The sequence below is a fragment of the Gossypium hirsutum genome, chromosome A02 (genome assembly GCF_007990345.1).
Source record: "Gossypium hirsutum isolate 1008001.06 chromosome A02, Gossypium_hirsutum_v2.1, whole genome shotgun sequence".
Taxonomy (NCBI): domain Eukaryota; kingdom Viridiplantae; phylum Streptophyta; class Magnoliopsida; order Malvales; family Malvaceae; genus Gossypium; species Gossypium hirsutum.
The window spans coordinates 74937687-74944126 of NC_053425.1; positions in this window are offsets into that span (position 1 = coordinate 74937687).

Below are 6440 nucleotides of genomic sequence, written 5' to 3' on the forward strand. Positions count from 1 at the left end.
TTCAGACTCTAAAAGCTAAGTTATGTTCTGCTCCTTTGCTTAAATTACCTGATTTTGCTAAAGCTTTTGAACTTGAGTGTGATGCTTCAGGAATTGGAATCGGCGCTGTTTTAATGCAAGATAAGCAACCTATTGCTTATTTTAGTGAGAAATTGAACGGTGCACAGTTAAATTACTCGACTTATGACAAAGAACTATTGGCATTAGTTCGTGCACTTCAAGTATGGCAACATTATTTGCTGCCTAATGAGTTTGTCATACATACAGATCATGAGTCTCTTAAATGGTTAAAGGGACAAGGTAAGTTGAGTAAAAGACATGCCCGATGGGTAGAATTCATAGAAACATTCCCTTATATGATTCAATATAAAACAGGTAACGATAATGTAGTTGCAGATGCTTTGCCTAGACGATATACTTTAATAACTACATTGAATGCTAAAGTCTTAGGGTTTGAACATATTAAAGAGTTATATGATGATGATACTGATTTCAGCCATATTTATAAGAATTGTGGACATACTACTTTTGAAAAATTTTATCTTGTAGATGGCTTGCTTTTTCGTTTAAACAGGTTATGCATACCAAAGTGTTCCATGAGAGAATTGTTGATTCATGAAGCCCATAGTGGGGGATTAATAGGACATTTTGGAGTGGCCAAAACACTAGACATATTGCAAGAACACTTCCATTGGCCACATATGAAGAAGGATGTGGAAAAGGTATGTTCCAAGTGCATTACATGCAAACAAGCAAAATCTAAGGTAATGCCTCATGGCCTTTACACTCCTCTACCGATTCCTACTTCACCTTGGGTAGATTTATCCATGGATTTTATTTTAGGTTTGCCTCGAACAAAAAAAGGAAGAGATAGTATATTTGTTGTTGTTGACAGGTTTTCAAAGATGTCACATTTTATTCCTTGTCACAAAACAGATGATGCTACACATGTGGCAGACTTATTCTTTAAAGAAGTGGTAAGACTTCATGGCATCCCTAAAACAATTGTTTCTGATAGAGATGTCAAATTCCTTAGCCACTTTTGGAAGGTATTGTGGGGTAAGCTTGGTACTAAATTGCTTTATTCTACTACATGTCACCCCAAACTGATGGTCAAACTGAAGTAGTTAATCGAATCTTAGGAACTCTATTACGAGCTGTTGTGGGAAAGAACATTAGGAATTGGGAAGAATGCCTACCATTCGTTGAATTTGCATATAATAGATCTATTCATTCTACAACTGGTTATTCCCCATTTGAACTTGTTTATGGTTTTAACCCACTAACAGTACTTGATCTTGCGCCATTACCTCTTGAACACGTTATGAATTTAGATGGCGAACAGAAAGCTGAGTTGGTGAAATCCTTACATGAGAAAGCTAGACAGCGAATAGCCAAAACAAATGACGCCAACACCAACAAAGCAAACAAGGGGCGCAAACGGGTTGTACTAGAACCCGGAGATTGGGTTTGGGTCCATTTGAGGAAAGAACGATTTCCTACAAAAAGGAAGACTAAGTTGGACCCAAGGGGCGATGGGCCTTTCCAAGTACTCGAGCGGATCAACGATAATGCCTATAAAATTGATCTACCTGGTGAGTACAATGTAAGTTCTACTTTTAATGTGGCTGACTTGTCCCCATTTGATTTTTCAGATTCGAGGACGAATCTTTTTGAGGAAGGGGGGAATGATACGAGTCATAAAGGCCCAATCCAAGTTCAAGAACGTGATGGGCTCAAATTGCCACAAGGCCCAATAACAAGATCAAAGGCCCGACAAATGCGGTCCAAACTAAATGGGACCATTCAAGAGCTTGTTAGCAAGGCCTTAGATGCATACACGAGAGAACAAGAAAATCAAGATTCACTTTCTTGTTTTCAAGAAAATCAAGAAACCGAATCTTGGCCCAATTTCGCTGTTCGAAGAGATTTCAAGAATCAAGAAAATCAAGATTTCAAATCTTGGAAATCTTGGTCCAAGAAACCACATCTTGCAGCCAAAACGCATTGGATCTCCATTACGAGTGTCAACGACCCAATTTTGGTAGGAGATGGATCACGAGCCCAAATTCTTAAAGGCAAGGCCCAATAAGCAAGTTCCCAGCCCAATCAAGAAATCCATACATATTTAGTTGAAAATCAGGCCAAAATGTCAAAGGGCCCAATTTGTAAACATTCTAGTTGTTTAAGTTAATTTTTAAGTTTTAGGAATATCACATGTTAAATTCGGCCCAAAACAGCCCAATAGGATGCATGGCCGAATTTTCCTTTGTTTTTTTTAATTAAGTTTAAATTTTTTAGGTTTCCTAATTAGATTAGGATTTGTTGGAGGCCTATATAAGCATTGGCCAGCCACCCTTTGTAGGAGGATCTCATTATTATTTTTTCTATCAAATTTCAGATTTGTTGAGTGCAGAATTTTCTTTGGGGTTTTCTCCAAGAATTCTCTCTTGAGTTTTCTTTAGAAGTTGTTTTAACAATCTTTTGATTGTGGGAGCCATCTTCAACCTTCTTCTTGCCATCGATATTCTTTGGAGGGGATATTAGAGCCGTTTGAAGGAATTTGTGAATTCTTTCGGGAATTCAAGGGTTCTTAGGACTTTTCTTTATTTCTTGCTGTTTCGATTTGTTTCTTTATTCCAACTTGTGCCGATTCATTATCTAATCTTTTTGCTGTTCTTGCTTGTGTTTCAGCTTTGTTTAACTCCAAGATCCTTCCATTTAATCGGTCTACTTTTGGGCAGTAAAGTTTTCGAATCAAAATCCCTAAAATCCTAGGGTTCTTGTCGATTAATACATTCTGATTTTTGGAAATTAAGTTGCTGGAATTTGGGGTTTTTCTTGTCGGTTTGTTCTTGGGCAGATTCGGTTTGTGGGGTTTCACTATTGGAATTCGATTTCATCTCCTTGAACTCCAAAGACATTTATTCATTCGTTCTTTGTTCCTTGCTGCTCATTTAATTGAATTTGGGGATTTAATTTCAGATCTGATTAGTTTTAATCTTTCCTTTGTTTTGATTTCAGATCTGTTCGTTTAGAGCTTTCGTAGGAATTTCTCATGACTTGACGACTCGATCTTTGTCCGTGCGCACGTCTATATCAGAAAGTTTCAGCCATGTGGTAGAAGATGGACAAAACTTGGCTTTTAATTTTGTGTTTAATTCTTTTAATTACTTTATTACCAAAAAGCCCCTAACTTAAAAATATTCTATTTTACCCATTTCATGTCCATTTTTATCCAATAAATTATCCAATAGTCTAATTACCATTTAAGGGCCTCCAATTTAAAATTTCATAACAATTAAACACCTCTAACATGTAGAACTCAACTTTTACACTTTTTAGAATTTAGTCCTTTTGACCAAATTGAGTGCCCAAACGTCAAAATTTTCGAACGAAATTTTCACGAAATCATCCCTTGAAATTGTAGTGTAACACCCCTTATCTATACTCGAGACTGGGGATAAGTACGAGGCGTTACTGGACATATATACGAGCATCAACGGAAAATACGAGTTATAAAATTTCGTTTCAACTCAAAACAAATCCACTAACATTGTAGTGTCCCAATTTTGGGCCTACAAGGCCCTAAACAAACATTGAGAAAGGTTCGAGACCAAAATAAAGATCTGAGGAAAACTTATAATTTAATACCTTACACGCCCTTGTTGAGATCATACACCCGCCCGTGTGCATTGGGACACGCCCGTGTGGTCACCCTGTGTTCAAAACTTGAGCATTCTGTTAAATTCACACGACCAAGACACACGCCTATTTGTCTAGCCCGTGTTCGACACTGACTTAAAATTTTAGGTGCAGGGGACCCATTGTCATACCAAACGCCCAAGGGTGATCCGTGTGTCATACACAGCCTGGACACACGCCCATGTGTCTACTCGTGTGGACCTTATTAGGCTACTTTTCAAGCCTTTGGTCACCCTCAATTTCCCACTCTCATCTATAGCTACTACTGATATCTAACATGCCCTAATCACACTCATGTTCTATCATAATTGTCAATTGCATGTAAACCTCATATCATTGATTTTACACATACTAGGTTACCCTTTTTGTATTAAGGATTATAGTCTCATTAATAACAATATCAGATTTGGCTCGTCTTTTAACTCATTGCCAACTATGATCCTCCCAATTTCAAATGAATTGGTCACATTTATCGTATCCATTCATAATAAAAACATGTAATCATTTCAACAAGTAAAAAATTCATGATTAGTAGGAGAGCAACCTACACTAATACAGGCCATATATCAAGGCTATACACAAAATGAATAGACATAACATTCGAGTCATTACATTGCTAGCCAAATGACACATATGACAAAATGACCCAAAAATGCCTATACATGCCATTGAACAAAATAAAGTATCTATGTACCAAAGCTGGACTAGTTGATAGTGTGTTGACTCTCCAACTGTCTTCCAACCTTTATGAGTCCTCGAGCTCTGAAAGACAGGGAAAAAAGAGGGGTAAGCATTTTCATGCTTAGTAAGCTCGAATAACCGAAAAGTAAACTTACCAAGTAATTAGCATACATCCATAATAGATAAGGAAACCAACAAGTATGAAATGGTTCCCTATCACATGCACTCAACCAATGAGTTAGTCACATAACAAAACACCATGTAATTTATCTTAGATGAGCTCATCATTCAACATTTCATTTTGTACATGTATTTCAGGTTAATCCCATTGAGTGTCTAGGAAATCTCGGTGGAATATCCATTAACCGTCAATTCATAAGGATGATCATTTCACGTGTGCACTCCCGTGAACCTCACATCTTATGGCAGGATTACCAATCCAAGATCAATCCCACATATCGTAAATCCATAAGGTGATGTCGGGATTACCAGTTCAGGCTAAGTCCTTATTGCGACAAACATCTTTAATGAGCTCGGATCTGAATTACCAGTCCAGGCTAAATTCAGACCCTGATCAAATTATCTGTCCGAGCTAAATCCATAATACACATGTATTCTTCGGGAGGCTCAATCATCCAAAGGAACACCCATCCGGGCTAGATCCTTTTCATAATTGAGATCAGTGGATTACTCGTCAGGACTAAATCCTTTCTGCAACACATGCAAGATCTCATTACACATGTAAAACATGGTTTATCCATCGAATTCCCTTTTTAACCTCAACCGAGAAAAATTTTCAACACATCATTATTAGGAATGCATTTCATGAAATCTTATGCTATCAATAAATGCAATCATTATTCATTCACAGATCATATAATTAGGCTTATTATGAGTTTACTTTAAGTTATCCAAACTTACCTGTTATTCGTTTCGGTGCTATTTCAGTTATTTCGAAACTTTTCGTTTTCCTCGATTGACCTCCGAAATTTATTCCTCGGGGTCTATAACAACAAAATTAAATCATTAACACTCCACATTATACATTTCAAGTCTAAATTCCACCCCCAGTCCAAATGACCATTTTTCCCCTAACCTTTCACATTTTTACGATTTAGTCCCTAGGCTCGTATAATGAAACACATGCAATTTCTATCTTACCCAAGCCTAGCTGAATGTTTTTCCCTCTCATGGCAGCCCACGTTTTCCATTATTTCTCATTTCCACCATATATTTTACACTTTTTACAAAAAGGTCCTTTTAGGGGTTTTTCATGAAAACCACCTAGAAAAAGATGTTTAACACTCATCCAACTTTCATATTCCTCTATAATCCATCAAAATACAAGTAACTCATGCATGGGTAAAGTTTTAAACATGAACCCTAGCATGAAATATGGGTAGAAATGGAGAGAGCAAGCTACTGGAATTTCAAAAATACAAAGAACATTAAAAACGGGGTTTGGGAGCACTTACTATTGAGCTTGAAAAGCTTGAAAACCCTAGCTATGGAGGGCTTGAGAGTTTCGGCTGGTACAAAGGAGAAAATGGCTGATTTTTTTTTCATTTTTCCCATTTTATTTTATTAAAATGCCAAATGACCAAAATGCCCTTAAGCCCTTTCTTTAAAATTTCATCCATACAAACCTATTTTTGTCCAAAAACTTAGAAATTGGGCAAATTGCTCCTCAAGACCTTCTAGTTATAATCTAAAGAAATTTCATACAAATTGCTTCTAGAATCCAAGTTTTGCAATTTATTCAATTTAGTCCCAAATTTCCAATTGGGCACTTATTCATAAAATTTCTTCATGAAACTTTAACACATACCTATACTCACATTTTAGACCTCATAATAATCATAAAATAAATATTTTGATGTCAAATTTGTGGTCTCGAAACCACTATTTCAACTAGGCCCTATTCGAGATGTTACATGTAGACCATAAAAATATAATAAAAACAAATTTTACTATGTCAGATTTGTGTTCCTAAAACCACTATTCCGACTAGGCCTTAATTCAGGATGTTACAACTCTCCCCCCTTTAGGGATTT